We start from the raw sequence: 11,684 nt of genomic DNA on the forward strand, positions 1-11,684 counted from the left end.
AAGGATGAGGTTATCATCTGCCCTACCACTCCAGAAGAATGGACACCCATTGAAGAGGTATTCAGAAACAGGTGGAATATACCTCATGCCGTAGGTGCTTTAGATGACAAATATGTGGCCATTAGGAAACCTGCCAAGGGCAGCTCATTGTACCACAACTACAAGGGCTTCTTTTCTGTGGTCCAAATGGCCCTTGTGGGCGGACGTTGGTGCTCACGGAAGTATGTCTGATGCTCAGATCTCCAACAAGTGCGAGCTCAAGGATTGTCTTGAAGACGGGAGCATAGGATTCCCTCATCCGTTCTCCTTACCACAAGATGACTAGCGTATGCCATGCTTTATTCTGGGAGATGATGCCTTTGGATTAAGAGCCTTCTTGATGAAACCGTATGGTCATATGACTCTCCAGAGAGACGAGAGAATCAACAACTACTGGATCAGTCGGGGCTGACGGGTAGTGGAAAATGCATTTGGAATCATGGCCCACGGTTGGCAAATCCTCCTCACCACCATGCTCCAAGGCCCTCCGTTGTGAAAGACCGCTGTGTCTGCCTGCACAACTTGATGAGGGCTCGTTATCCTAATCTCCACAATGGTATGGTGGATGAGGAAGATGAGTAGCACAACGTGGTGCCAGGAGGCTGGAGACAACTTGCGCAGCTTGAAGGTGTGAATGATGTCTGAAGTTTCAGTGACGTTTTTAAGGGATTCGGCGGTGTTCTGATGACTCCAGCAGGGCTCATTTGAAGAGCATTCGAGACCTTCTGACTGTATTCGAGGTGCATTCGATGTACATTCGAGCTGTATTCCAAGTGCAATCGAAATATTCCGATACGTTTGAGGAGTATTCCACCTAAATTCCACCAGCAATCGAAGTACATTCGAGGCGCATTCGGGACATTCTTGCAGGATTTGAAGTGGCTTGCTTTTTCGATTCTCCCTCGAATACGTTCAGAATACTTAGAATGCAGTAAGAATACTTAGAACGCAGTTAGAACGCACTTCAAATCCTGTTCGATATTCCACTTCGAAAGTACCTCGAACGTTTTGAACGTTCAGAAATAACTTGAAAAAATTAACAACGATAAGGGCCACTGGCTTGTGCATACGTTTACGATCGAAAACCGAACGTAATAGCGGCATTAACCGCCTTACTGAACTCTGCTTGAACACATATTGCTCGCTCTTGATAGCCTAGTCATCCTTTTATGTAACATAAAATTAATTAGGTGCAAACTCTCTTAGACACTCTTCATAACGATATAATACATATCCAAAGCGAGCTGAATTCGATGTTCTGGTGATGTCGACGATTACATTGCTCGCGCTATATCGGGGGAGTACGTGCGCGATCGGACTGCACAAACCGTTTCACTGGTAGGGCGGATGCAACAAATATCAATATTATTTACCCGAGATCGTTAATACCACTTCAGATGCAAATCAATTGCCTATATAACCAAATATAGCAAAACATCTGTAAGATCTGTCGTCTGCTGGTGACAAGCAATATACCAGATATAACCAGGAAGCCACGTGATCACAACACTCACTCGCATGGCGAAGCGACAAGTTTACATATAAATCCCAGATGTGGAGCTCTGCAACAGTTTCGCCGATATGATATCATCAACGCTATTTTTGTAGGAAACACTTGATATTTTTTGTTTGAAATAGATGAATATATCCCTTTTCACTCCAGGTGAGTAAAATAAAATTACGTTTTTGTCTTACATCGTCGAAAAAACCCTGTCACCGGGATTCTCTGTTGGAAGCCTAATTATTAGCTAATAGGAATAACACTGAATCACGTTTCTCAAAACATCGCTACTTTTGAGTAACACAGTATTTTAATCGAGTGAATATCAAAATGTACATAAACATGAAAATAGTGACTGTAAAATTAACTCACCGCAAGCGAGGTCACGTTCCAGTTGTTGCACCATGAGTCGAATGACAAGGTGGTAGGGTCCTGAATAAACTTCCACTAAGATGGCGGGTGCAAAATTATGACGCGAGGGTGACGTCATTCCGACGTCATTTCCCGCGGTAACAATAAGGCATTGTGTCGCAACATTTGAACAAGTCATAATTTTAAATGTGATGACAGATCCGGCTAAAACATTAGAACGTGGCTGAGTGAGATATTGTTTGTGATTGCAGTGTATGTACTGTTTATGTCACACCAACGTTACAAGAGAAACAGTGTTTTTAAACGTGATGACAAAATTTCATTAAACATGTTCTTGCACAACATTTCTGCAATGTTCAAAAACATTTCAATCATATGTTATGAAAAAGTTTCACCCATGTTATAGCATGACGTTTCTGAACAACATTTTGAAAACATTTCAAAAAACATTTTCAGTATTTTTGAGATATTCACACATTATTTGTATGATTATGTTCTTGCATAATTTCTGCAGCGTTTTAAAAACATTTCACTAATATGTTGTGAAATAGTTTCGCCCATGTTATAGCATGACGTTTTTGAATAACATTTTGAAAACATTTCAAAAACATTTTCAGTATTCTTGCGAGATTTACAAATTATTTGTATGATATGGCACGGCTTTCATCATTAAGCTGCTAATATGATGAACATTTTCATCAGGCCATAATCTTGCATGATTTAAAAGTGTATTATAAATTAACAAGTCGGAGAGAGTGATATATTTACAAAATGGGCCTACCTTTGAAATTCAGCACCACAAACTTTAAAAATACGTCATAATACCCTTTTACGTAATGTTATGTGATTTTGTTCGAAAGCACGTTCTCGAAACAATGCCCTATGACGCCTGCATGGCAACACGGTTGTCTAGCTCAGCGAGTGTGTATTTAAGCTCCGCTCACTGGTGTTTCATCTCTACGAGCTATGTCATTGCATAAGTCCAACGATGGTGAGAGTTTCCAGTAGTTGTATACCGGCGGATGCGCAATATTTTGCAAGCACCAGTTTGAAATATTTTTCTTTTTTCACTACGCTCATATTTATTTGTATTACGGGGTGCTGAGGTGTTATGTTTTGTGTATTATTATATTTTGTATTTTTTAAATTTACATATATATTTTTGTCATTCAGTAATTTGCATCATTACATAGAAAAGTTTGTATTAGTATTTTATTTTTCGAAGCGGTAATAATGCATTACACTGGACACGTCAGTCATGTTTGTGCCGGTTCGGTCAATGCATTCTATTTATTAGTATTAATTAAAGGGGTTAGGGTTAGGGTTTAGGCTTAGGGTTTAGGGGTTAGGGTTAGGGACTTAATCCAATATAGTAGATACATGTTCGGTGTAATACATGAGTACCATTTTTTGTTTTTCCATTTGCATTATAATACTGCCAGTTCGGTCAATGCTTTCTATTATTAGTATTAATTCAAGGGGTTAGGGTTTAGGGTTAGGGTTAGGGCTGAGGGTTTAGGGTTAGGGACCTAATCCAATATAGTAGGTACATGTCCGGGGTAATACATGAGTACCATTTGTTGTGTTTCCTTTTGCATTTTAATACTTTTTTCACACAAAAACGGGAAACAAAAGCGTCGAAAGTAAAATTGAATGGTTTAATGTAGAAATTTGGGGCTAATGGAAATTGGCCTGAAATTTGCACTCAAGCCTCTTTCACACGCAACATTTGTTCAGTAATGATTCGAAGGCTAACTCACCCTCGTGCCGTCACTACACATGCTCATGTCTCCCTCGTTCCTTGTGCGATCCACATTATCCTTACAGTGTTCCCTACATCTCTTTTCTGTCACAAAATCACCGATTTATATAAAAGCGCATCATGCATGCATGCACCGTGAAATCTACGCCTGACGCCAACAACCCTTTTCAGTTTGAGGCATATCGGCTCATTCCACGCAACACGTTATCTTGTAGATTACGGAATGGGACGAGTGTGCCAAATGGCATCGGGTCCATTCGGCAATTGTCCGTAGATTCAAATCACGAGACACCAAGTCTACCCGTAACCTTCGTAATTGTCCGTGACCTATTCGACTCTTTCCGTTCATTTCCGTGACGTCACAGGAATGACTCGATAAATTTGCACATTGTGCAACAGTGTGGACGTAGCTCAGTCGGTTAGCTAACAATCCGAAGGTCGCGGGTTCGCGTCCGACGGGTTCTCACAAACTGGTTGCTTGTCTTAATGACACGTGACCTACGGCAGAGATCGTCCTCTCGAGAAGTTGTGGTGCTGTATTCTAAAGGTGCTTCACAAAATGATCCCATGAAAATTCACTTGCCAGTCGGGCCAGTGACTGGAGATTTAGTGGCCCGATTGGATTTTAACTAGCCATGGGTTACCGGGCCAGTGGCTATTTCGCACACTGTTTGAATGATATGGCATAAATGTGTGCACGATGTTTATAAACGTGATGTTCATTAAACATGTTCTTGCATAACATTCCTGCAGCGTTTTAAAAACATCTCACTAGTATGTTGTGAAATAGTTTCAAACATGTTATAGCATGACGTTTTTGAACAACATTTTGAAAACATTTCAAAAGCATTTTCAGTATTTTTGAGAGATTAAGACATTATTTGTATGATATGTCATAAATGTGTGCACAATGTTTTTAAAACGTGATGACAATATTTCATCAAACATGTTCGTGCACAACATTAACTGGGCTGTTTATCGTGTTTATGGCATTGAGCACCAGGGAGGCGCAGGTAGGCCCAGAAAACTGACTGTCGGTGACAGGAGGCGGCTTGGTATTCTTGTTTCTAAAAACAAACGAAGGAGTTTAGAAAACTTAAGGCTGGATATGATTGATAGAGGAACTGTGGCTGTCTGTAAGGAGACAGTTAGAAATGAGCTGCATGTAGTGTGTTGGCAGAAAATCGAGGAATTCCATCACCGATCATGAAACCTGAACAAAAGGAGCGAAGGTTGAACTGGTGCTTACAGCATAGAAATTGTAACTGGGACAATGTGATTTTCTCAAATGAAAGTTCTGTGTGGCTGTTTCCTAATACACTGAAATTCTGGACCAAACAAACTGACAAACCTTTGTATCAGCGCCCAAAGTGTGTGGGTGAGTGAGTTAAAATTTAACGTCACATCGGCAATATTTCAGCCATATCGTGACGAGAACAATTAATTTTATGCATAGTAAGCAATGGTAAACTATAAAAACCTGTCAACGAAGGACAGTAAAATAACTAGATTATCACAGATTCGAATTTAAAACTAGCAATCAAATCTAAAACAGTCTAACTATAGATGACAATACAAGGTAAAAACAGGCTATATATTGCCAACAACTGAAGGTAGATCACCATACTAGGGACCATGGGGACTTACAGTACATTTGCTTCCTGCATGGACCCTAGCTGGATTTACACCATCCCCTCAGCTATTAGCAATGTTAGATAATTTAGCCATAAATTAAACGAACATATATTCTACGATTAAAATAGTAGTAGGTTTAAATTTACTATGAATGTTTTGGGACTTACGTACCCTCTCAGGAGGACAATAATTTTACGCTACTTCAACCACCTTTGAGGGCACTGCCACTAACAATCTAAGTTACTAATCAAATCTACCAATAATTAAAATACATATATGTACAGAACATATTATTCAAAATTCATTCATTAAATCAATCTCTTTTAAAAAGCCAATAATTAAATGAAAATTAACAGTGTTAAAAGATCCTTAACTGTTGTCACATTGAAGTAATTATCCCTTATGATGGAGAATTCAACACAGTCAAGCAGGACATGCTTGACCGTGGTTCTCTCATCACAAGGGATACAAAACGGAGGATCCTCACCTTTCAATAGGTATGCATGAGTGTATCTATTTTGGCCAATACGACATCGTCGCATGATGACCTCTTCAAATCTGGACTGACAACCCAAGTAAGTGTAACCGATAAAGGGTTTTATTTCATGTAATTTATTGATACCTACTTGGGTGTCCCACTTTTTCTGCATCAGATCACGGATGTAAGTGCTAATGCTAGCTTTGTAATCAGAGAATGGGATCAGAAGTGGTGTCACAGATTTGTTGAGTGCTGCCTTAGCAGCAAGATCAGCCATTGTGTTCCCAGAAATGCCAACGTGGCTGGGTAACCAACAAAAGACGATGTCGCATTGGCCAGTAGCAAGCTCATTATGCAATTCAATAATTTCTAATAAAAGTGGATGTTGACAAGAAATATTTTTAATAGCCTGAAGGCAAGAAAGTGAGTCAGAAAAGATGATATATTGTTGATATTTAGAGTGTTTTTAAATATATTTTAAGGCTGTTAATATGGCGTTTGCTTCTGCTGTAAAAATAGAGCTGTTATCTGGTAATCGAGAAGAGATTGTTCTGGATCCAATGACAGTGGCACAAGCCACCGGGCCACCATCCTTGGACCCATCTGTAAATAAGGATTTATATGTATTATATTTACTTTTTAATTGATTATATTCTTGTTTATATTGTAATTCATTAGTTTCTGCTTTTCTAAATGCTGTTAATGTTAGGTCAACTTGTGGCCTAACCAACTGCCAAGGAGAAGAAGAAAGAAGACGGGAAGGAGCTATATTTTCCAGCTCAATGCCGGCAGCAGTAAAGAATGGCTTAATCTTGAGCCCAAGAGGTGGAACAAGAGAAGATTTCTTGTTGTACAAGTCCTCATAAAGATGATTAAAGATGCAGTGAAATGCAGGATTAGACTCGTTAGAATATAGTTTGGTAATATATTGTAATGATAGTTTTATACGGCGTTGGGTAAGAGATGGTTCATCTGCCTCAACGTAGAGACTGTCAACAGGAGATGTTCTGAATGACCCAAGACAAAGTCTCAGACATTGGTGGTGGACAGAATCTAATAGTTTTAGGCTGCTTTTACAGGCTCCACCATATACGACGGAGCCATAATCAAGCTTCGAGCGGACCAGTGATCTATATAGGTGTAAGAGGGTAGTTTGGTCCCCTCCCCACTTTGAATTAGAAACGACTTTTAATAAATCAAGTGCCTTCATGCATTTAGCTTTTAGGGATTTGATATTCGGAAGAAAGGTTAAATGGGAGTCGAAAATCAGACCCAAGAACTTGGCCTCTTTTACAACCTTGATGGGAGTGCCATTTAAAAACAGTTCTGGGTCTTTATGTGGTTTATATTTACGGCAGAAATGTATGCAATTAGTTTTTGATTTAGAAAATTTAAAGCCGTTTTCAAGACACCATTTATTTATTTTGTTTAAACACAACTGTAGTTGCCGTTCAATAGTATGCATATTCTTACCGCGACAAGAAATATTAAAATCATCCACAAAAAGTGATCCATCAATTGAATCATTTAAAACCTTGGATAAACTGTTGATCTTGACACTAAACAATGTTACAGACAAAACACTGCCTTGTTGGACACCCTGATCCTGATTGTAATGATCAGACAGGGTTGAACCCACTCGGACTTGAAATTGTCTGTCTTTTAAAAACTGTGATATAAAAAGAGGTAAACGACCCCTTAAACCAAAATCATGTAAATCCTTTAAAATGCCATGCTTCCAGGTGGTATCGTATGCTTTCTCAAGATCAAAGAATATCGATACTGCATGTTGTTTATTTACTAAGATTCTAAACGTACCAAATGATCAATGGTACTACGATTTTTCCTGAAACCACATTGGATATTTGATATCAGGTTACTGGTTTCAAGATACCAAGTTAATCTATTATTCACCATTCTTTCCATGGTTTTACAGACACAACTCGTTAAAGAGATTGGTCTATAATTAGACGGATCAGTATGATCCCGGCCAGGTTTTGGAATAGGGACAACTATGGCAGTACACCAGGAAGTTGGAAAATTCCCTGAAGTCCATATTGAATCAAAAATATTTAGAAGTGTTTCCAAACATGATACCGGTAAATGCTTCAAGAGCTGTTAGTGTATGTTATCAGCTCCTGTTGCTGTATCATGAGCTTGCTCAAGGGCAGTGTGGAGCTCATGTAATGAAAATAATTCATTATAGTCTTCGCCATTGTCTGAGTTAAAATTTATTCTCTTCTTCTCCTGTTGTTTCTGATATTGTTGAAATTCAGGGACGTAGTTTGACGAAGAAGAGTGTTTGGCGAGAGTTTCACCAAGCTTATTGGCAATGTCAGGCTTACCAGTTAATATATTGTCACCATCCTTCAGATGATGAACAGTAGATTTGGAACCTTTGCCCTTAATTCTTTGGATCATGTTCCACACCTTTGATAATGGTGTGCGTGAATTAATTTTAGATACATAATGTCTCCAGGGCTGACGTTTACTCTGTTTAAATGTACGTCTAGCCTTTGCGTTGTTTATTTTTACAGTATTGAAATTATGAACTGTAGGGTGTCGCCGGAAATACTTTTCTGCCCTTTTCCTACATTTTCTAGCTCGTTTGCAATCATCTGTAAACCAAGGTTTACGTATGTGTAGGTTCATAGAGGACTTAGGAATAGTTTCATCAGCTATACTTTTCAGTTTCTCTGAGAATAACTGAATTGGGTCTGAAACATTTCTGAAAGTTTCAGGCTTCAGTGTTCTGGAACAAAGAGTTTGAAATAATGGCCAGTTTGCTTTGGTAAAATTCCATCTGTTCACAGGTGGCTCATCAGTAGGGTTTATAGCTTTAAGTAGTGTAGGGAAATGATCACTTCCACATCGGTCATCATGGACAGACCAGTCAAATTCATTTAGTAAATTGGCATCTGTCAGAGTCAGATCTAATGCTGAATAAGTTCCCGTGGCAGGATGTAAGTACGTGTTAGAGCAATCATTTAAGATACATATGTTATTGTCAGAAATAAAATCTTCAATTACTTTGCCTTTAGCATTAGTACTAACACTTCCCCATAGAGGGTTATGTCCGTTTAAATCACCCATGATAACACAGGGTTTGGGAAGCTGATCATATAAAGCTTGTAGATCCGCCTGCTGTAAAGCCGAAGAAGGTGGAATGTACAAAGAACAAAGTGTTAAGGCAATGTGAAATGTAAGTCGAACTGCAACAGCTTGAAGATTAGTAGTAAATGGAACCACATTATGAATAACATCCTGTCTTACCAAGATAGAAGAACCTCCAGTGGCTTTTGCACCTGGAGGTGAAAAGTGATTATACAAATTATATTTTCTGATATCACATTTATCTGTGTCTCGAAGATACGTTTCTTGTAGACACATTGCTGATGGTGTAAAATACTGTATTAAAATCTGTAAATCATTAAATTTATTCCTAAGTCCTCTACAATTCCATTGGATTATGCTGGATGACTGCGTCATGGTGCCTCTATTGGGGATCGTTCTCGTTGTAAGGACGGATGTTTACCGCTCTGAGACAAAGGGGTTGTGTCCATATCAAGTGCTTCAAAAGAGTTATGGACAACTATATCTGAAGATGAAGTTCTCCTGTTTGTCTGTTTTCTATTGAATTTCTTTCTTTCATTGTTGGTCAAAGGTTGAGAAGCTGGTGGTGCTGTGACTGGTACATTGGGAACATCAAGTACATTGACATCAATCTGAGCTTGATTTACAGTTTGGGTTGAAGATGTGTGTGACTCACTGACTGAAGTTATGTTAGAGGGTTGATCTGATTTGAGCCATGTCAAATCAGTCTGAACAGAAACTGAATTGCATTTAGTAGTAAAAAGTAGCAGCAACTGCAGAAAAAGTTTTATTGAGTGGAATTGGTGACTGATTTTCAACAAATGTTTTTGCTTCATAAAACGAGATGTTTTTTTCATGTTTGACCTTAAGTATTTTAGACTGGTTTTGCCACACAGGACATAACCTGGATGAAGCAAGATGTTGTCCTTTGCAATTTGCACATTTGATGTCTGCTGAGCAATCTTCGTTCTCATGTCCCTCTCCACAGCGTTGACCAACAGCAGATCTATTGCATGATTTGGAGCCATGTCCAAATTTTGGGCACTTGAAACATCGGAGTGGATTGGGGACATACACCTCCACTCCGATGTTGACATAACCAGCTTTTTTTGATTTGGGTAAGGCAGACAATGAAAAGGTAAACAGATATGTATTTGAGGGAATGATATCACCGTCCCGGGTCTTCACTGTAAAACGTTTGACTGTTGTCACTCCTTGATTTTGTAGTTCGTTTGAAATATCTTCTTCGTCAATGATAACAGGTTAATAGACTGTTGCTTCCGCAAACACTCAATAAGAAGCGATCCACTACGAAGACGTGTCACATTCTTTACTTCTCCGCAAATCCCTGAAATGGCTTTAGAAATTGCAAACGGGTTGAGCTTAAGTGGCTGCTTGTCTGCTGCTTCAATGATAATAAATCGAGGCCATGAATCAAGTACAGGAGATACATTGTGATCAGTTTCATCTGAATCGACATGTCGACGTTTAGATCTGTTTGAACCAGGATTTTGTTGAGCCATAGTGGAAATAATGGGATTCAGCATCCCTGCTCCCCACCCACTATGGAGTGAAAAAGGGGGGCGGTGTTTAATTGCATCGGATCTCCAACATGCAAACACCAGGGATACATGGATGGTATACTTCAGCAAATATGACGCGAAAAGCTGCGTAAGTTTACCAAATTAAATGTCTGGCTGGTTCGCCCATAACAAGAAATAGGAAACATACAGATTACGGAGGTCAACATCACCGAATTGGCCCATGAGCCACCGCCTTCTGGCATGAGACTCTAGGCAGATTTAATTTTGATAACGTAAAACGTTAGCCAAGACCAATCAAAACATTGTATATATTCAAAAATTGTATATGCACATTAATCATGCGCAGGGCTTGGCATGACCAGCCGATTGGTTGAACCGGGCCCATTCAACCACCCGTCTAGGTGAGGTCAGGGGCGAAGTGGTGTGTTGGGCAAAGGAACACTGTTCCTGGAACCAGTGCCCTCAACCACCAGACTCCCTTCCTCCACCGACACAGGGGCGCAACCCACGGCCAACAGGTTGGTGGACCAAATATACCCCCGGGTCCACAACGGGGGGTCGAAGAGCGCTTGGCGTGACCCAGCACCCACCACGAGGAGGTGGCTCTTCACGGGTGCCAGCGCTGAAAGTACAGTCCGAACTTTTACGTGTGGGGTGGCATAACTGTGTTAGGGGCAACGCCCCTCTATGTATTTGAAGGGAATATGAACAGTGAGCGGTACACAGATATTCTCGAGGGACATTTACTTCCATCTGCTCACGTGTTCTATGGAAATGTTTGGATTTTCCAGCAGGACAACTACCCAAAACATCGTTCAAAGCATTCACAGGCCTGGTTTCGGACCCAAAATAAGACATTATTAGATTGGCCAAGCTATAGCCCTGACCTAAATCTAATAGAAAATGTTTTGGGACCTATGAAGGAAAGAGTCAATAAGAAAAATCTGACAAATATTGCTGAAATGAAAGAAGAGGTGGTCCGACATTGGGACAGCATGGACCACGACTTTCTAACTTCTTTGATCAGTAGTATGCCCCGCCGCATTGAAGCCGGCATTGCTGCCCATGGTGACTTGACAAAATACTAACTGTTCACCTGTCTTTGAATCTGGAGTTATGTTCTGCTAATATTCACATTTAATACGTGAGTAATGAGTGAAAAAAATTAAAAATGTACAATCTTTAAATTCTCAATAATTTCTGGTTGTACTGTATCTATAGCGCCCTATTTTAACTACTTCTAGATCACTCTAAGCCTCT

Source organism: Haliotis rubra, unplaced genomic scaffold, assembly GCF_003918875.1.
Source record: "Haliotis rubra isolate DU_JTF1 unplaced genomic scaffold, ASM391887v1 Scf631, whole genome shotgun sequence".
Taxonomy (NCBI): Eukaryota; Metazoa; Mollusca; class Gastropoda; order Lepetellida; family Haliotidae; genus Haliotis; species Haliotis rubra.